The following is a 22402-nucleotide window of genomic DNA, read 5'->3' as shown; positions in this document are numbered from 1 at the left end:
CATAATCACGTGAGCCCATTCTTATAATAAATCTCCTTTTCCTTCTCCTTCTCCTTCTTCTTCTTCTTCCTCTTCATATCTCTATCTCTATCTCTATCTCACCTATATCTATATCATCTACGTCTATATCATCTATATCTGTCTCTTATTGGTTCTGTTTCTCTAGAGAACCTTGACTAATACAATACTTTTTGTTTTACATAACATAGGGGTTTTAGAAGTTTATAGGTCTGAGTTTGATAAAATTTAGTAATTTTCCAAAATGACTTAAACTTGAACTATGTGAAGATTATTTTATGTAAGAATGAACTGTCTATCCACAAGAGTATAAGAAATTAGAAACCTGAGATAAAGGTAAGAGGGTACATTTTCTTTCCTACAGACTGACGTTCTCTGGGCCCTAAAGATCCCAGAATGTCAGATGAAATGGAGTAGCTCTAGATACTGGAACCCCAAGAAATTTATCAGTCTCTTGTATTCTCAAGAATAATTTTGTGTTAAACATGCATGTGTTGCCTGAGAACATAGCTATTTTTAGATTATACTTATATGTTAAAATACCTTATATGGAAGTTTAGTTTTAGGGCACAATAGTCCGAAAACTTGTTACTTAATTCAATGCTACAATTTTCTAGAGTCTCATATTCTTGGGTAGTGTTAAGGATCTCCACTACATAGCACACCAAGCAAGTAACCCAGTTTTACTTGCAAATATTGTTAGAATCATGGTGCCAAAGAGTTGCACAGTCAGTTAAAAATTAAAGCTTCGCCACCCTGCCCTATTTTACTGAGATATAATTAACAGACACCATTGTATAAGGTGTACAATGATATGATTTGATACACATATACTGTAAAATCATTATCACAATAAGGCTGTTCAACATATCTATCCACTCACATAACTGCAAAATTTTGTGTGCCTGGTGAGAACATTTAAGATTCATTCTCTTAGCAATTTTCAAGCATATAATGCAGCTATTGTTAACTATGCTATAAACTATAGTCACCATGCCGTACATTAGATCCCTAAAACTTATACATCTCATAACTGGTAGTTTTGTACCTTTTGACGAACATCTCATTTCTTCCACAACTGTCCCCACCCCTGACAATCACAATTCTACTCTCTGTTTCTCTGAGGATTACAGCTTTGATTTAGGTGAACATAGATTGAAAAAAAAAGAAGCTAACACCTAATGATTTCTGAAACAATCAGAACACGTAATTTTAATCAATAATTTCAAAATTTGGAATAAAGACATAAAAGAAGTTTGAGGATAAGGTAAAATATTTGCTTTCATTTTGCTAAAGAGTTTAATAGAATACAGTTTGAGGAAATGTAAAATGTCACCAAAATTTCAACTGAAGTGGTAAAGGAAACACATTTTAGATGAATAATGAGCCTGGCTCTTTGAATTCAGTGAACTGAGGAGCCAAAGGCTGAAACAAAGATAACTGCAGAGGTGTCAGCTGAGATGACATCACCTAAAATAGTTCCAACTTGAAATGAAGGAGAGTTTTAAGAAGATTGAAGGGCCGTATTTTAAGAGCAGTGCTTCAATTTTCAGTTTGCTTTCCAGAACTGTTCAATTACATCTCATGTTATAAGTGAATTTACCCTATGCAAAGAGGTAACTTTCTAGACTATCCTGAAAATGTTATTAAAGGGTTCCAAATTAATCAAAGTCATTGACTCAAAACTCTCTAAATGAACTAAAGCAAAGACATAAGGACAGCTAAGAAATTATTACAGTAAATGTTTTGAATCTAGGGCTGCAGCACTGAGACACTGGGAATGTCAGGAGAGAGGTCAAAACCTTCAGGACCTTTACCAGAGGTGTGCTCTTGGCTCTGAACGTTATTGCCAAATCTCCTATGCTCTTGTCTCACTTCCCAGCCTCCTGACTAGCCCTGTCTTTGATTCTGTAAACCATACATGTACAATGTTCTTCCAATAAATTCTGTAGTTAGCCAGAATCTATTGCTGGATCTTACAACCATGAATACTGACTGATACAACTTCCCAATTTTTGGTTTCATTTATCTTTTTTTTTAATCACCGAATTTTATTTTTTTAATTAAAGTTTATCGGGGTGACAATTGTTAGTAAAGTTACATAGATTTCAGGTGTACAATTCTGTATTACATCATCTATAAATCCCATTGTGTGTTCACCACCCAGAGTCAGTTCTCCTTCCATCACCATATATTTGATCCCCTTTACCCTCATCTACCACCCCCCTCCTAATTTTTAGACAAATCTCTTGGGGGAAAAAAGTTAACCTTGGTCATAAAAATCATTATGTAAGTTTTTGTGGGTTTTATAGATATGTAACCATTATTAGTACATTTCCTAGGATAAAATGTCTTGCACATCCCAAACTGACTTTTCAAAGAACTTTAGCAAAAATTAATTGTTTTTTATTAATTAGGAGTTCCTGAATCATATTAGCAGGCAGAATTTTCTATACAAAGAAAAGTAAATGTACAAAAATAATTTCACAGTCAAGCTTTCTAACTATCTAACTACCTAGCTAAGCTTTCTTCTTAAAATGCCTGCTATTATCCCAGTTAAGGAACTATATATAGGAGTTCAAATTTTCATCAGGTTGATGAAATATCAGCTCCTTCAGAGAATGGATTTTCAGTAATTTATCTGGTAATAGTATGGATTTTTTAAAATACAATATGAGACAAAAATATTTAAATCCTCTTGCCTTATTATTTTGACATAGTGGCGTATTTACTTAATAGAAGCTTTTCATGAGCAATTATAGTTTCCATCAAGGCCATTTCTGTGCTCAAACTGTAATTAGTTTGGATTTGTTGTAATTCATATCTCATTTCCTAGCTTGAAAAATTGTGATTACAATTTAGAACTTTCAAAATTGTCCTTGAAACTCTTTGCCTCTTCCTAAGAGAACAAATCCTCTTTCAAGTTGATTATTTGACTAGAAACCTAACATGGATGAAAGTTGTGAAAGGCTATCTTAAGGTCACATAGCCAATCAGTGGCAAAATCATGATTTGAAAATAGCTCTTCTGCTCCAAGGTCCTGATTTATTTATAGCAAAACACTATTTTCCTTTAGTTAATACCATTTTAAAATATTTTCCTAGAAACAAACTCCTAAAACACCATTGCAAAGAAATATCCCAATTGCTTTCATCTTCCTAGTTTAAGTACATTTGATGATTTTGAATTCTTTATATCCCACATATAAGGGAGCTTATGTTAGCTCAATACTAAAGCTAGTTTTTATTTTAATATTAATGTTAAAGTCATTAAAGATAATAATTCAACTTGTTTATCACTTTTTGATAATATTTGGATGCTTCTTAAGAGCATTTTCACACTAACAACTGACTTTCATTGTCTTTCATTTATTAAACCAATATTCTTGAGCACTGACTATGTCCAGCCACTGCTCTGGCACTTGGGATGCCTCCGGGAACAAAAGAAACAAAAATCTTTTCTCTAATGGAACTTGCCAGTTAGCAATTAAAGACAGACAATACATAAAATAAAATCCTTTCGATTGTTTTGTATAGAAGAGCAACATGATCTGGCATATATTTTAAAAGATAATTATTCAGCCATAAGAAAAGATTAAGTACTGCCATTTGCGACAACATGGATGGATCCTGAGATTATTATGCTAAGTGAAATAAGTCAAAAAAAGTTGAGAACCATATGATTTCACTCACATGTGGGATATAAAACTGAAAGCAACAAGCAAAGAAGACAAACAACAAAAACTCAGACAGACAACAGGTTAGTGATTACCAGAGAGTAAGAGGGGAGGTCGGTGGTAGAAGAGGGTAAAGGGGGTCAAATTTACAGTGATGGAAGGAGAATTGACTTTGAGTGGTGAACATACAATGCAGTAGATAGATGACGTAGTATAGAATTGTACACTTGAAACCTATATAATTTTACTAACCAACGTCACCCCACCCCAGAAAATTAAAAATAAAGATCATATATGTGAAACCACTATAAAATACTACAAATATGTGAATTTTTATGACATGAAGCTCTGCATTTTTACTTTTGTATAATAATGTCTATCTAATGATAAGCAAAAGAAAGATAATTCTGAGTATTGTGTGGAAGACAGAGCCTAAGGGGGTGAAGGGAAAGCAAAGAAAGGAGCAGGAATACTAGTTGAAAACGAGTAAGTGCACAGTACAAAGTTCAGAAACTGACCTCTACAGTAGTGTAGGTATGAATGAGATGGTAGCACTTTAAGTGATAATTAGGTTAGATTCGGGAAATGTTTTGAGGGTAGAACCAAGAGAATTTTCTGGCAGATAGAATGAATAGTATAAGGTGAAAAGAGGATTCAGAGATGAGTGCAAGAATTTTGAGTAAACAGCAGGAAGGATGATGTTGCTTTCAACTGAGATTGGAAATATGAAAGAATAATATTTTGTAAAAATTCTATATACAAAAAAGACTAAAAGGTAGATTAAAAGTTTGAAATGGACCAATGACATATATCTCCATGTATCTCTGAAAAAAGTTAATTCTTTAGATAGGCTAAAAGTCAAAGGTAAGACCAAAATATAACAGTTGTAATACTAAAGTATAATACAATCTCCCATTTGTAAGCAAAGTTATTAATATAGGCTAAAATAGAACAAAAATAAAAATTTAACTCCATACTGTTTACAAGAAATGCACTAAACATAAGTTGACACAGAGAGGTTACAGGAAATGTCTGGGTAAAGGCATATTAAGAACATTGTTTTCTTCTGTATTAAAGAAATATTAAAATTTTAAAAAGTCTGCTCCCTATCAATAGTGGTTACATGAATGTTAAATTTAGAGTAGAACAATCTATTTTGTTTTTCCTTTGTTAAAGAGCATTGCCTGGTCAACATAGTTGATATATACATATTTATAGTTAAAAGAAAATTCTAAGCTGGAGAATATGTTTTTTTTTTTTTTTAAGTTTAAAAAGAAAATGATTGATACTCATATTCTGTGGGGAACATTTTGCTTCTATTAATCTATTTGCCATTGCTGTTAGAAGCTATAAAAATATTAACAAGTTGATCAGAGCATGCTAATGATGTGTTATCCCTTGAAGAGGAGCATAATGTTACTGACTTAAGGTGCAAGCACTGAGTGGCTAAAACAAGTACATATTTCTGGCCAATAACACATTCTGATATGATCAAGAAATACAGTGAATGCTGCTGCCGAGTGCCATCCAATGGAAAGGCTGGGATCTTCAATACGGGAAACAGTGTGTCAAAAGTTAGTAACAGTGTGTGACAAGTTTCAACTTGTTCAGTATAGTTAAGTCAGGTGTGAGTTACAGTTGAGAGAAGGTGTGTTTCAAAGTGTGCAGTAAGTCATGGATCACCAGCAACATATTAACATGAAATGGGCAAATGGTTGCATCCTCCATCATGACAATGATGTCATGAGATAAGTGTGTTCGAAGCAATGGGGAGTACTGTGAGGCGGATTAATAGCAATGAGTCTTTTACAGTAATATATATATTTTAAATTTAAACATTCATCGCATTTTTTATTACATCCTTGTAACATGGGTGGTTTTTGGAAGGGGTCATTTAGTAGGGTTTGGGTGCAGTACACACCCAGACTGTCAAATGCACAGAGAGATACAGCCACAAGTATAAAGTGAAATGGGTTCTGCTGTAACCTATTGAAATGAAATATGTGTCTTCTTGAATATTTTATTTTATTTTATTTTCAAGCTTTCATTTATTTTCTTATTTTTTAAATTAAAGTTTATGGGGTGACAATTGTTAATAAAGTTACGTAGACTTCAGGTGTATAATTCTGTTTTACATCATCTATAAATTCCATTGTGTGTTCACCACCCAGAGTCAGTTCTCCTTCCATCACCATATATTTGATCCCCTTTATCCTCATCTACCACTCTCCCCTCCCTTACCCTTTGGTAACCACTAAACTTTTGTCTGTGTCTATGAGTTTTTGTTTCTCATTTGTTTGTCTTGTTCTTTCGTTGTTTTTAGTTTATATACCACATACAGTGAAATCATATGGTTCTCTGCTTTTCCTGTCTGACTTATTTCGCTTAGCATTATAATCTCAAGATCCATCCATGTTGTCACAAATGGTCCTAGTTCATCTTTTCTTACTGCCAAATAGTATTCCATTGTATATGTATACCCACAACTTCTTTATCCATTCATCTATCAAAGGACATTTTGGTTGTTTCCATGTCTTGGCCACCGTAAATAAAACTGCAATGAACATTGGAGCACACGTGTCTTTATAGATAAATGTTTTCAGATTTTTTGGGTAGATACCCAGGAGAGGGATTGTTGGGTCATACGGTAATTCTATTCGTAATTTTTTGAGGAACACCACACTGTTTTCCATAGTGGCTGCACCAGTCTGCATTCCCACCAACAGTGTGTGAGAGTTCCTTTTTCTTCACAGCCTCTTCAACACCTGTTACTATTTGTCTTGTTGATGATAGCCATTCTAACTGGGGTGAGGTGATATCTCACTGTGGTTTTTATTTGCATTTCTATGATAATTAGTGATGTTGAGCATTTTTTCATATGTCTATTTGCCATTTGTATGTTCTCTGTGGACAAATGTCTCTTCAGGTCCTCTGCCTATTTTTAATTGGGTTGTTTGTTTTTTGTTGTTGAGTTGCATGAGTTCCTTGTATATTTTGGATATTAGCCCCTTATCGGAGGCACTGTTTGCAAAAGTCTTCTCCCATTCAGTTGGTTGCCTCTTTATTTTGTCGATGGTTTCTTTTGCTATGCAGAAACTTTTTAGTTTGATATAGTCCCATTCATTTATTTTAGCTTTTATTTCCATTGCCTTTGGAGTCAAATTCATAAAACGCTCTTTGAACCCAAGGTCCATAAGTTTAGTTCCTATGTTTTCTTCTATGCAGTTTATTGTGTCAGGTCTTATGCTTAAGTCTTTAATCCATTTTGAATTAATTTTGGTACATGGTGACAGATAGTAGTCCAGTTTCATTCTTTTGCATGTGGCTTTCAAATTCTCCCAGCACCATTTATTGAAGAGGCAGTCTTTCCTCCATTGTATGTTTTTTCCTTCTTTGTCAAAAATTGTCTGTCCATGTATATGTGGTTTTATTTCTAAGTTCTCAATTTTATTCCATTGGTCTACATGTCTGTTTTTCTGCCAATACCATGCTGTTTTGATTATTGTTGACCTGTAGTACAACCTAAAGTCAGGGAGTGTGACACCTCCAGCATTGCTCCTTTTTCTTAAGATTGCTTTGGCTATTCGGGGCCTTTTGTGGTTCCAAACAAATCTGTTGATTTTTTTCTTCTATTTCTTTAAAAACTGCCATTGGTATTTTGATGGGGATTGCATTAAATCTCTATATTTCTTTGGGTAATATGGCCATTTTAATTACGTTGATTCTTCCAATCCATGAGCACTGAATGTCATTCCGTTTCTTTGTGTGTTCTTCAAGTTCTTTTAAAAATGTAGTTTTCAGCATATAGGTCTTTCACATCCTTGGTTAAGTTTATTCCTAGGTATTTTATTTTATTTCTGCAATTACAAATGGAACTGCTTTTTAATTTCTTTTTCTGAGATTCCATTCTTAGTATATAGGAATGCAATGGACTTTTGTATGTTTATTTTGTAGCCAGCAACTTTACTGTATTCATTGATTGTTTCTGATAGCTTTTAGGTGGAGTCTTTAGGATTTTCTATATATAGCATCATGTCATCTGCAAAGAGTGACAATTTAGCTTCTTCATTCCCAATTTGGATGCCATTAATTTCTTTCTCTTGCCTGATTGCTCTGGCAAGGACTTCCAACACTATGTTGAAAAGCAGAGGTGATAGGGGACAGCCCTGTCGTGTTCCTGAACATAGAGCAAAGGGCTTCAGTTTTTCACCATTAATTATGAGATTAGCTGAGTGTTTGTCATATAGGGCCTTTATTTTTAAGGTATTTCCTTCTATACCTATTTTATTAAGTGTTTTAATCCTTAATGGATGTTGTATCTTGCCAAATGCTTTCTCTGCATCAATTGATATAATCATATGATGTTTGTCCTTTATTTTGTTTATGTGATGTATCACATTGATGGATTTGCGTATGTTGGATCATTCTTGTGCCCCAGGGATGAACCATATAAAATGGAGAAGAAAATTTTATTGAGAGTTACTGTGATGTTTTAAATTCATTAATACATTGAAAATGTTTAAATATTTTTGAATACATAATAATCTTTGAAAAATTTTAATTGAAGCCTATTACAAATAATTTTCACATAAGAAAGATTATGATGCACATGCTATTCGAGGGCTTGCCCTATTTTATATCACAATATATAGAGGTCATTTAATTTCAACATATGTAAATATACCTTACTATTTCTAAAGTCTATATAGTATTCTTTATTAAGCATGTGACATAATTTAGCTACTTTATCTTTGAAATATAATTTACTCCTAGCTTTTTGATGTTATAAACAGTTCTACAGTAATCCCTTTGTAGTTGAATGTGTATCTACAGAATAGATTTCTAGAAGGATAACTTCTGGGTCAAAGATCATGTAATTTTAAAAATCTTGCATCAAATGCTAAATTGCCTTCCAAAGTGGCTAGTCCAGTTTTCACTCACCAGAATAGGGTAATAATATCTAGAAGGTCGTTATCAGCACAATTTACAGACAAGGAAACTAAAACTTTGATACATTGAGTAACTTCTGGATAGTTAGCAAGTGGCATAGTCAGATTAAACCCAAGTATGTTCTTTTTTTCTTTTCTTTATCTTTTATTTAAAGATTATCATTAAAAATAGCTAACATACAATATTATCTTAGTTTCAGGTGTACACCATAGTTATTCAACATTTATATGCCTAAAGAAGTAATCACCATGATAAGTCCAGCAACCATCTGACACTGTGTATGCTAACACAATATTATTAATTATATTCCCTATGCTGTATAATACATCCCCATGACTGATTTGTTTTATACCTGAAAATTTGAAGCTCTTATTCTGCTTCACATGTCCTCCCTTTTTAATTTTTTAATTACTGTTGACATTCAGTATTATTTTATATTAATTTCAGGTGTACAGCATAGTGGTTAGACATTTATATAATAAAGAAGTGATCTACTTGACTAGACTAGTAACTGTCTGGCACTATACATTGTTATTACCATATTATTGACTATATTCCCTATGCTTTTCTTTAAATCCCAATGACTATTTTGTAACTACTAGTTTGTCTTTCTTAATCCCTTCCGCTTTTTCACCTACCGCTTACTCCCCACCCATTTGGCAACCATCAAAATGTTCTTTGTATCTAAGAGCTTGTTTCTGTTTTGTTTGCTTATTTCATTCTTTAGATTCCACTTATAAGCAAAATCATATGACATTAGTCTTTCTCTGTCTGACTTACTACACTCAGCATAATACCCTCTATTTCCATCCATGTTGTTGCAAATGGCAAGATTTCATTATAGCAAGATTTCATTATAGCAAGATTTTTTTATAGCTCAGTAATATTCTGTTGTGTATATGGACTACCTCTTCTTTATCCATTCATCCATTCAGGGACACCAAGTTTGCCTCCATATCTTGGCCATTGTAAACAATGCTGCAGTGACATATGGATACACACATCCCCTGGAAGTAGTGATTTGGGTTTCTTAGGAAAGATACCCAGAAGTGGGATTACTCCGTCATTCTTTGTCTCTTGTTATAACCTTGTTTTAAAGTCTATTTTGTCTGGTTTAAGTTGCTACCCCAGTTTTTTTTTCACTCTTTTTTCATGAAATATCTTTTTCTATTCATTTACTTTCTGCCTGTGTGCGTCTTTCAATCTGAAGTGAGCCTCTTGTAAGCAGCATATGTAAGGGATTCGTTTTCTTATCTATTCAGCTATGCTATGTCTTATGATTAGAGTATTTAATCCATTTACATCAAAAGTAATTGTTGATAGATATGTACCTATTGCCATTTTATAATTCATAATTTTGATTTTTTGCTGTCTTAAAAGAAGTCCCTGTAATATTCTTTGAACTACTGGTTTGTTGGTGATGAACTCCTTTAGCTTTTCCTTGTCTGAAAAGCTCCTTATCTGTCCTTCAATTCTAAATGATCGCTTTGTTGGGTACAGTAATCTTGGTTGTACGTCCTTGTTTTTCATCATTTTGAACATTTCCTGCCAATCCATTCTGACTTCCAAAGTTTCTGTTGAGAAATCAGTTGACAGTCTTATGGGTGTTCCCTTGTGGGACTGTTTTTCTCTTGCTGCTTTTACGATTCTCTCTTTGTCTTTAACTTTTGGCATTAATTGTCTTGTATTTCGGTGTGGGTCTTTTTGGATTCGTCTTGTTCAGGACTCTCTGCACTTCCTAGGCTTGCTGATCCATTTCCTTCACCAGGTTAGAGGAGTTATCATTATTATTTATTGAAATAGGTTTTCAATTCCTCTTCTCCATCTGGTACCCCTGTGATGTGAATGTTGTTATGCTTGATGTTGTCCCAAAGGCCCCTTAAACTCTCCTCATTTTGGGGGGATTCTTTTTATCTTTTTTGCAGTTCTGATTGGGTGTTCTCTGCTATCTTATCTTCTAAATCACTGATTCAATCCTCTGCTTCATCTAATCTACTGTTGATTCCCTCTAATGCATTCTTCATTTCAGTTATTTTGTTCTTTATTTCTGACTGGTTCTTTTTTGTTTTCTATCTCCATTTTTATGATTCCTATCTCTTTGTTCTAGTTTTCCCTGAGATCATTTATCATCCTTATGACCAGTGTTTTGAACTGTGTGTCTGATAGATTGCTTGTTTCCATTTTGTTTCCTTCTAGAATTTTGTTCTGTACTTTTATTAGGACATATTTCTTTTTCCCCATTTTGGCTGCCTCCCTGTGTTTGTTTCTGTGTGTTAGGTAGGACTGCTATGTCTCCAAGCCTTGTGTAGTAGACATCCAACAGGGCCCAGTGGCACTGTCTCCCCGGTTACCAGAGCCAGGAGCTCCTGGTGTGTTCCTTGTGTGGGTTGTGTGTGCCCTCTTATTGTAGTTGAGACTTGGTTGCTGTTTGCACATTGGTGCAATTTGAACATCCTCAGATGATTGCTTGTGAGGACTGGCTGTGACTATAGTGGAGGAGGTGTGGTGCAGGGGCTGACCCTATAGAGCAAGATTCACTTTAGCATGGCCCTGGTGCCTGCCCAGTCTGCCTTTTGGGTGTCTTGTCCTTGGAGGCATCAGGGTGATGTTCTGAGTGGATTTCACGTTAGCCACTAGCCATGCCAGTCACTGCAGGCCAAGTTCAGCTGCTGCCTGTGACCTGCCTGGGCCACCTGGAATTAGCCACAAAGAAATCCACAGATGGCCACTGCCCATGCTGTGCTTGGAGGTGACTCAAGAGGCTAAGTTGCAAACCAAGGTCAGCTGTCACTAATGCCAGACTTACTGCTGCTCAGTCAGAGGTACGGGACATGCTGAATCTCAAGGTGCTACTTGTTTTGGTTTTGTGAAGCTTTGAGAGATTTTAGGAAAGTCTGCAGCATGAGCCAAGGCAGGCTGTTTGTACAGAAAAGCCACTCAAAGTGGTTTGGGTGTTCCCAAAAGTTGGGTGTTACAGACTCTCAGAATCACCAGGGAAGGGCAAATGAACCAGGTTGATGGAGACTCAGATATGGCAGTCACCTTTTTTTACATGCCCGGAGGGAGGAGGGCTCAACAAAGAAACAATGGCTTCTGCTAGCTCCTCCATCTGGGAGAAAACTGCACCTCCAGCCCTCAGCCTGAAGTCAGACAATTCAGTTCCTCCCTGTATATTCCTGGCATCTTTTGAGCTGAGCTCAGAGCGAGTAAGTCTGTCAGCAGGTAAGTGCCTGTGCAGGCCCTTTAAGAGGAGCAAGTGGGGCTGCAGCTGCTCTCCGTCTCACTCAGCCACAATCTCCATGATTTTCACAACCCAAAGTTATGAGAACTTCTCTCACTGGCACTGAAACCCTGGGCTTGGGAGTCTGGTGTGGGGCTTGAACCCTTCCTCCTCAAAGGGGTGCCTCCACAGCTGAGATATCCCTCCTGATTTGTAATGGTTTCACGTAGGTGACCCTTCTACAAGTCTCAAGGTTGATTCTTCTATATGTCCTTAGCTATAGAGCTTTGGTTCAGTGAGACTTCAGGTGATTCTCAATGATGGTTGTACTGTTTAATTGTAATTTTGATGTAGTCCTGAGAGGAGGTAAGCACAGTGCTTACCTACTCTGGCATCGACTGGAAATCCCCAAGTATGCTCTTATTCTTAAAAAATCTTGGCTTTAAAAAAGTGTCCTAGTTAACATTTATTTGAGCACTTTTTATGTTAGTCACATGACATACATTAAATATTACCATGAGGCATAGGTGATATTACTACCTTTTTCAGATGAGGATGGTAAGGCTTAAAGGGCCTCACAAGTGTAAGTTAAAAAGTTGGTGTTTGTACTGAGGCCTGATAGCTCCCCAGGCTGCCTCTCACCTGACTGTGGTCAACTTAATTACTTAACACTAAATATAAACTTTCATGTCTGTCATATGCCTTAGGATATGTTGCCATACAAAATATTGTATACTTGTCATCTCTTCCCACAGGATTGTAGCTTAATTCTTTTCAGAGTGCACTACAGAATCAAGCCTGTTTCCTACTACATACTCATATATTCAGAGTCCAGTGTATATTTTTTTACATTTATATTTTTGATACTATGGTGATATTTGGGGTTCCTAAATTATGAAGTTAACCATGAAAGGTTTCATTACAGATTAAGGACCTGATATTAGTAAATGAATATCTAAAGTTAAATTTTTATCTAATGGAATATTACATAAGTATTAAGAATGAAAAATATTTTTAGGGTTGATATCCACACCACATGGAAGAATCTCTAAAATACATTAATTTTTTAAAAACATTGTATAATAATTTTTTTCAATTGTGTAAATTGTTTAAGTATATATGTATACATATATATATATGCTTGTGTGTATGTTTGATGCATTTGCTTGTATGTGCATAATCTGTCATGTATTATCTATTACTGTAATAACAAATAAATACAACTGTATAATGAATCAATATATTAAATAATAGTATACCTATATATATCAATATGAATATTTTATATAATACATTAAATATAATACATCAAAAATGATAAGTAGTTGCTTCCTGGAAGGCAAGCTGGATCTGAGGGACAGAGGAACTTTACCTTTTGTAACTTTTGGGTTTTATACTATCGTGTTTCCCCAAAAATAAGACCTAGCTGGACAATCAGTTCTAATACACCTTTTGGAGCAAAAATTAATACAAGACTCGGTATAACATAATATAATATAATATAATATAATATAATATAATATAATATAATATAATATATAATACCAGGTCTTATATTAATTTTTGCTCCAAAAGTTGCTTTAGAGGTCATTGTCCGGCTAGGTCTTATTTTCAGGGAAACATGGTATGTTGCTATATTACCTATTTTATAATTATTTTTTTAATAGTTAAATTTACTAGTACATAACTATTATATATGTATGTGTCTATATATTAAATTTACAACTGGTATACAACTATATATATATATCTGTCTCAATCTATATATACGCAAAATTATAATAATTACTTTATCCCAATTTTAGGTGTCTTTCTACTTCAGGCAAATGAGCAGTCTTATTCCTAACCATGTACTTAAAAACATTTATTTCTGTAGGTAATGTGACATAGAATTAGTTCAGTTTGTTTTGACTCCATAACCTGGTTTCCATACATAAGCCTCTGTCTGACTTCTGTGACAAAAAACAAACCACCCCAAAGCCACACGCCCACTTGAATCACGGCATATTTGCCTGTGCCCCTCTAACCTCTCTACTGATCTACAAGGACATCTCTGCTGGAGTGACCAGACTCTACCCCTGCTTCGCCTATGGTTTAAATAAAAAATCCTGAGTACTCAACCAAACTTCATCCTGCCCCTAAATGCATATGGTACCTTTTGCCTCATTCCAGATTGTAGTCTGAGGCTGCTCCAGTTCTAATAGAATTCTAAAATCCGAGGAGTAGAGATAATAGTTTAATGACCATGGTAATTTACTTCTGTTTCTGAAGTCCCTGGTCTCCTATGTCTTAGTGGTATCTGCAGTGGGGGGCGAGGGAATGCAGAGGGCATGAGAGCCACTTTGTCTTCCTTGTCCTAAAGAAGCCATGATACTCGAATTCAGGACAAAAAGTTGAGCCAATGTGACTGTTCTTCCCTTCTGCTAAAATTTCAATGGACATAAACAGTTTCAGTTCTACATCACACCCCATACATCTACTTTGGCTTTTCTACCCCTTCGTCTTTGTTTAGTTAAGTAATGTTTAATTAGAAGGCTTAGAATGAGTTCCCTTTAACTAGAGTTTAAACCCAAGCATCTTCTTCCATATCTATGGCAACCTCTGTTCTCTATGCGTCTGTGTCCTCATTTTAAAAAAGCGAATAATGCCTCCTAGGTCCATCCATTCTGTTGCAAATGGTAAGATTTCATTCCTTTTTATGGCCAAGGAAGGTGAAAAGGTGAAGGAATTAAGAAGTACAAATTGGCAGTTACAAAATAGTCATGGTGATGTAAACTACAGCATAGGGAACATAGTCAATAATAGTGTAATAACTATACATAGTGCCAGGTGGGTACTAGACTTGTCCACCCGATAAGTCTAGTAAATGTCTAATCACTATGCTATACACTGAAACTAATATAATGTTTAATGTCAACTTTAATTGAAAAAGTAAAAAAAAAATATATATATAAAAGGTAATAATGTTAACAACAATAATATTTATCTTATTATATCTTTGAGGAGAAAATGTTTTGTGCAGAACACTTAAATCTAACTACGCTGTTTCCCCGAAAACAAGACCTAGCCAAACAAACAGCTCTAATGTGTCTTTTGGAGCAAAAATTAATATGACTCGATAATATATTATTATTATTATATTATATTATATTATATTATATTATATTATATTATATTATATTATATGACCTAGTTTTATATTATAGTAAAATAAGACCAGGTCTTATGTTAATTTTTGCTCCAAAAGACACATTAGAGCTGATTGTCTGGCTAGGTCTTATTTTTGGGGAAACACGGAACCAACTATTAGTTTCTTATTTCATCATAATCACATTTCTCTGACATACCTTTCTAAATACTTAATTTGTATAAGTCATATGCTTTAAAATAACTCTATTCTATGAAACAAATACATTGTGAGGTGCAGATTACTAATGGAGTTTCCCTGAGTAAAACTAATCAGAGACCACCAATATGCTAGCATAAATCATTGTACTATCTTTCATATTGAAGGAGGCCCCTTCTTGGTGGAACAGTATTTTAAAACTAGAGGGTTATGAAGAACTACTGAGAGAGACGTCATCAAAATGGTGGCATGAGATGAGCCTCTATAAAGCTCTCCTGGAATTTACAACTAATCAAACAACAATAACTCCACGAAGGATGCCCTGCACAGCAGACAGGCAAGACGAAGAGGCTCACTACTGAATTCACCTAAAGGTGGGTGAATCGTGTGAGCAGGGAAGGAGGAGGGAAGGGAGAAGGGCGGAGACGGAGACGCGCAGGCGCAGAATTCAGACCTAGCTCAGTGCTCGGAGCTCGCTGAATCCCGGAACTACTGCAGCTGTGGGAGAGGGAAGAACTCAGACTGCTAGAGCTCCGCTTATGGCCCAAGGGCTGAGGGGGCAGCATATAATACGGCTGTACCCAATGCTCACGGCAGAGACCTCAGAGAAAAGACTGAGGGAAGAAGGCTGAAAACAGTGGTTTAAGCCCCCACTGCCAAGCAGAGAACAGAAGCCTCAGGCACTGAGACTAGCTACCCCTTCCTACCCTCCCAGAGCTCACCTGCCCAGTGCTAGAAGCGGAACAGTTGCAGTGTCAGATCAAAAGAACAGAATATTTGCTGTTCTGAGAACTGTGGATCTCAGACACAGATTTGCGGCCCAACTAGTTCAGGCAAAGTGGAGGGAGCTGTGGAAGCAGGACCAGCTGTGGTGGAGGTCACTGCCATTGCTCTGGGCCACCTCTCACAACTCACCCTGCCCCTGGGCCCACCTATCTGCGTGGATCCCTGCAGGAGTAAACAGAACTGCTGAAACATGGGCTCTGAAACTGGTACAGGAAGACCTTTGGAACGACAAAAGATCTCCGCATACACAAACGAACACTGCACTCTGTGACCCAGGCGAAGTATTAACAGAGGAGAAGCCCGTCTCCCAGGGAATCCCCCCATTGTGTAAGAAGTGGAATAGTGCAGAGAAAACACAGCACTACCGTGTGAGAGAGAATAAAACAGGGTTGCAGTCAGAGAGAAAATAAAACATTCTACCAAGAAGTACTGGAAAACAAAAGAAAGACCTCTTCAATCAACCTGTTGCAGAAGCCACACCTGTAGATGTCTAGGAAGAGAAACAACAAATCAGTAATTTCCATGAATAACCAAGGCAACAGGATAGCTCAGAAAGAAAGTGAAAAATCTCCAGAAAAGGAACTTAAAGATATGGAAATATGTGACTTAAATGACAGAAAATTCAAGATTGCAGTTCTGAAAAAACTCAACGGGATGCAAGAAAACACAGAAAAGCAGTTTAATGAACTCAGAAACACAATCAAAGAACAACATGAGCATATTACGAAAGAGATTGAAATTTTAAAACCGAACCAAATAGAATATCTGGAGATTAAGCATTCAATAGAAGAAATTAAGAACGAAATAACCAGCTTAGGTAGTAGAGTTGACCAGATGGAGGAAAGAATCAGTGACATCGAAGATAGAAAGCTGGAAATTACACAGATGGAAGAAGAAAGACACTTGAGACTTAAAAGAAATGAAAGAACTCTATAAGAACTTTCTGACTCCATCAGAAAGAGCAATATAAGAATAATGGGCATACCAGAAGGAGAAAAAAGAGAGAAGGGAACAGAGAATATATTCAAACAAATTGTCGACAAGAACTTCCCAAAGTTGTGGACAGAACTAGATCCTCGAATCCAAGAAACAAATAGAACACTTAATTCCCTCAATCCCAACAGGCCTTCTCCAAGGCACATTTTATTGAGGCTGTCTAAAATCAATGACAAAGAAAGAATCCTCAAGGCAGCCAGGGAAAAGGAGATGGTAACCTACAAAGGAAAGCCCATTAGATTATCATCAGAGTTTTCAGCAGAAACTCTACAAGTCAGGAGGGAGTGGAACCAAATATTCAAACTATTGAAAGAGAGAAATTATGAGCCAAGAAAAATATATCCAGCAAAGATATCCTTTAGATATGAAGGAGGAATAAAGACTTTCCAGACATACCGAAGCTTAGGGGATTTTCTAATGCATGACCTGCACTACAAGAAATACTAGCAGAGGCTATTCGACCACCATCAACAGGGACAATTTGTGGCAACTAAAACATAAAAAGGGGGAAAGTAAAGGCCTGAACCGGAATATGAAAATGGAGACAATAAGCGTGCTGAAGAAAATGGAATACTCTACATATTAAACTTTCTTTTACATAAACTTAAGGGTAACCACTCAAAAAAAATCCAGAACTGACATATATACTATAATAAAAGAAGAAACAGAGGGAAACATCGTAGAATATCACCACACAGAAATAACAGACAACAACAACAACAAAAAAGGCAAGGAAACAATGGAGACACAGCCTTACCAGAAAACTAAAGATAGAATGACAGGAAATCCTCACATATCAATAATCACCCTAAATGTAAATGGACTGAACTCACCAATAAAAAGGCACAGAGTAGCACATTGGATCAAAAAACTAAAACCAACCATATACTGTCTCCAAGAGACACATCTCAGCTACAAGGACAAGCACAGACTCAAAGTGAAAGGGTGGAAATTGACACTCCAAGCAAATGGTACCCAGAGATAATCAGGTGTAGCCATAATGATATCAGATGAAACAGACTTCAGGGTGAAAAAGATAACAAGAGACAACGATGGACATTTCATAATGGTAAAGGGGACTAAAGAACAAGAAGACATAACAGTCAACAATATTTATGCCCCCAATCAGGGAGCACTGAAATATACCAACCAACTACTAACAGAACTAAAGGGAGAAATTGACCCAAACACAATTATACTAGGGGATTTAAACACATCATTGACAGCTATAGATAGATCATCCAAACAGAAAATAAATAATAAAATAGGAGCCCTTAAATGACACATTAGATGAAATGGACATAATTGACATATATAGAGAACTTCATCCTAAAACATCAGACTATACATTCTTTTCTAGTGTACATGGAACATTCTCAAGGATAGACCATGTATTGGGACATAAAACTAGCCTTAGCAAATTTAAGAAGATTGAAATCATACCAAGCATATTCTCTGATCCCAAGGCTTTGAAATTGGATATCAACTGCAAAAAGAAAGCAGGAAAAAACACAAATACATAGAGATTAAACAGCATACTTTTAAAGAACAACTGGGTCTAAGAAGAAATTAGAGGAGAGATCAAAAGATACATAGAAACAAATGACAATGAAAATACATCCTACAAAATTCTTGGGATGCAGCGAAAGCAGTTTTAAGAGGGAAATTTATATCATTACAGGCCTATCTCAAGAAACAAGAAAAATCCCAAATAAATAACCTCATGTTACACCTTAAAGAACTAGAAAAAGAAGAACAAGTGGAACCCAAGGTCAGCAGAAGAAAGGAAATAACCAAAATCAGAGTAGAACTAAATGAAATAGAGAACAAAAGGACAATGGAAAAAATTAATGTGACAAAGAGCTGGTTCTTTGAAAATATTAACAAAATTAACAAACCCTTGGCTAGACTCACTAAGATAAAAAGAGAGAAGAACTAATTAACAAAATCAGAAACGTAAAAGGGGAAGTTATCACAGACACCACAGAAACACAAAGGATCATCCAAGAATACTATGAAGGACTATATGCAACAAAACTCAATAACCTAGAAGAAATGGAGAAGTTCTTAGAAACCTATAGCCTTCCAAGACTGAACCATGAAGAACTGGAAAATCTAAATAGACCAATTACCAGTAATGAAATTGAATCAGTCATCCAAAACCTTCCCAAAAGCAAAAGTCCGGGACCAGATGGCTTCCCTCGTGAATTCTACCAAACCTTCAAAGAGGATCTAATACCAATCCTGCTCAAACTCTTCCAAAACATTGAACAAGAGACAGTACTCCGTAACTCATTTTATGAGGCCAACATTACCCTGATACCAAAACCTGGTAAGGACAACACAAAAAAAGAAAACTGCAGACCAGTATCTCTGATGAATACAGATGCAAAAATCCTAAACAAAATTCTAGCAAATCGAATACAACAATGCATTAAAAAGATTATTCATCACAACCAAGTGGGGTTCATCCCCAGGGCACAAGGATGGTTCAACATACGCAAATACATCGATGTGATACATCACATAAACAAAATAAAGGACAAAAATCATATGATTATATGAACTGCTGCAGAAAAAAGCATTTGAAAAGATACAACATCCATTTATGATTAAAACACTTAATAAAATAGGTATAGAAGGAAAATACCTTAGCATAATAAAGGCCATATATGACAAACCCTCAGCTAATCTCATAATTAATGGTGAAAAACCAAAGCCCTTTGCTCTACATTCAGGAACACGACAGGGCTGTCCCCTATCACCTCTGCTTTTCAATATAGTTTTGGAATTCCTTGCCAGAGCAATCAGGCAAGAGAAAGAAATAAAAGGCATCCAAATTGGGAATGAAGAAGTTAAATTATCACTCTTTGCAGATGACAGGATTCTATATATAGAAAACCCTAAAGACTCTACCAAAACGCTATTAGAAACAATCAACGAATACACTGAAGTTGTCGGCTACAAAATCAAAGTACAAAAGTCCATTGCATTCCTATATACTAACAATGAAATCTCAGAAAACGAAATACAAAAAAACAATTCCTTTTGCAATTGCAGCAAAAAGAATAAAATACCAGGGAATAAACTTAACCAAGGATGGTGAAGGACCTATGTGCTGAAAACTATAAGAGATTTTTGAATGAAATTGAAGACACGAAGAAATGGAAAGACATTCCGTGCTCATGGATTGGAAGAATCAACATAGTTAAAATGGCCATGTTACCCAAAGCAATATACAGATTTAATGCAATCCCCATCAAAATCCCAATGGCATTTTTTAAAGAAATAGAACAAAAAAATCATCAGATTTGTTTGGAACCACAAAAGACCCTGAATAGCCAAAGCAATCTTAACAAAAAAGAACAATACTGGAGGTATCACACTCCCTGACTTTAGCTTGTACTACAGGGCTACAATAATCAAAACAGCATGGTATTGGCAGAAAAACAGACACATAGACCAATGGAGTAGAATTGAGAACTCTTGAGAACCCAGAAATAAAACCACATGAATATGGACAGATAATTTTTGACAAAGAAGCAAAAAACATACAATGGAGAAAAGACAGCCTCTTCAATAAATGGTGCTGGGAAAGTTGGAAAGCCACGTTAAAAGAATGAAACTGGACTGCTATCGGTCACCATGTACCAAAATTAATTCAAAATGAATCAAAGACTTAAGCATAAGACCTGACACAATAAACTGCACAGAAGAAAACATAGGTACTAAACTTATGGACCATGGGTTCAAAGAGCATTGTATGAATTTGACTCCAAAGGCAAGGGAAGTAAAAGCTAAAATAAACGAATGGGACTATAGGAAACTTAAAAGCTTCTGCACAGCAAAAGAAACCATCGACAAACTAAAGAGGCAACCAACTGAATGGGAGAAGATTTTTGCAAACAGTGCCTCCAATAAGGGGCTAATATCCAAAATATATAAGGAAGTCATGCAACTCAACAACAGAAAACCAGACAACCCAATTGAAAAATAGGCAGACAACCTGAAGAGACATTTCTCCAAAGAGGACATCCAAATGGCAAATAGACATATGAAAAAATGCTCAACATCACTAATCATCAGAGAAATGCAAATACAAAACACAATGAGATATCACCTCACCCCAGTCAGAATGGCTATCATCAACATGACAAATAGTAACAAGTGTTGGAGAGGCTGTGGAGAAAAAGGAACCCTCATACACTGTTGGTGGGAATGCAGACTGGTGCAGCCGTTATGGAAGGCAGTGTGGAGGTTCCTCAAAGAATTACGAATAGAATTGCCATATGACCCAGCAATCCCTCTCCTGGGTATCTACCAAAAAAATCTGAAAACATTTATACATAAAGACACGTGTGTCCAATGTTCACTGCAGCTTTATTTACGGTGGCCAAGACATGGAAACAATCAAAATGTCCTTCGATAATGAATGGATAAAGAAGTTGTGGTATGTATACACAATGGAATACTATTCGGTGCTAAGAAAAGATGATATAGGAAGATTTGTGACCACATGGATGGATCTTGAGAGTATAATGCTAAGCGAAATGAGACAGAAAAAGCAGAGAACCATTTGATTTCACTGATATGTGGTATATAAACCAAAAACAACAAAAGAACAAGACAAACAAATGAGAAACAAAAACTCATAGACACAGACAACAGTTTAGTGTTTACCAGAGGGTAAGAGAGGTTGGGGGCAGGAGATGAGGGTAAACGGGAATCAATATATATGGTGATGGAAGGAGAACTGACTCTGGGCGGTGACCACACAATGGGATTTATAGATGATGTAATACAGAATTGTACACCTGAAATCTATGTAATTTTACTAGCAATTGTCACCCCAATAAATTTAATAAAATAAAATTTAAAAAAAAAATGAGGTAAAATAAAAATGAGATCTAAATAATCTGTGTTTGCAAATAAACAGTTGTAATTCAAAATGTTTTGCTTCCTTTAATGTTTGTGTGTTTTTTTTTCAATTACACAAAAAAATTTTAGTATCCATACACAAACCCTTTTCTGGGTTCTACAGGAATATCAAAGCAAGTAAGACATTATTTCTGAAGATTTGTAGACATCAAAGTGTCTACTACCTAATGGGAGAAACGATACAAACCATATGGAATTGTTTGGCATCTACTTGCTAATGGTCCCATCTATACACAGTCTGTTCTGAGATAAATTCAGGGTTTTTTCAACCATTACAATGAATGCCTATTTATATGATTGCTGGTGTCCATTAACGATAGCCAACAGAAATAGATACATGCTAATTATTTTATTTCTCATTATTTAAGTTGTCATGATAACTAAATTAGGCTAACTGATTAAAATTTGATTGATACATTTATTTGATTCATTTATATAAGCCATTATGATGTTAAAAACCCTCAATTAAATC

This window comes from Rhinolophus sinicus, chromosome 7 (genome assembly GCF_057876585.1).
Source record: "Rhinolophus sinicus isolate RSI-liver-muscle chromosome 7, RSI-T2T, whole genome shotgun sequence".
Lineage (NCBI taxonomy): Eukaryota > Metazoa > Chordata > Mammalia > Chiroptera > Rhinolophidae > Rhinolophus > Rhinolophus sinicus.
This window is presented reverse-complemented; position numbering follows the sequence as displayed.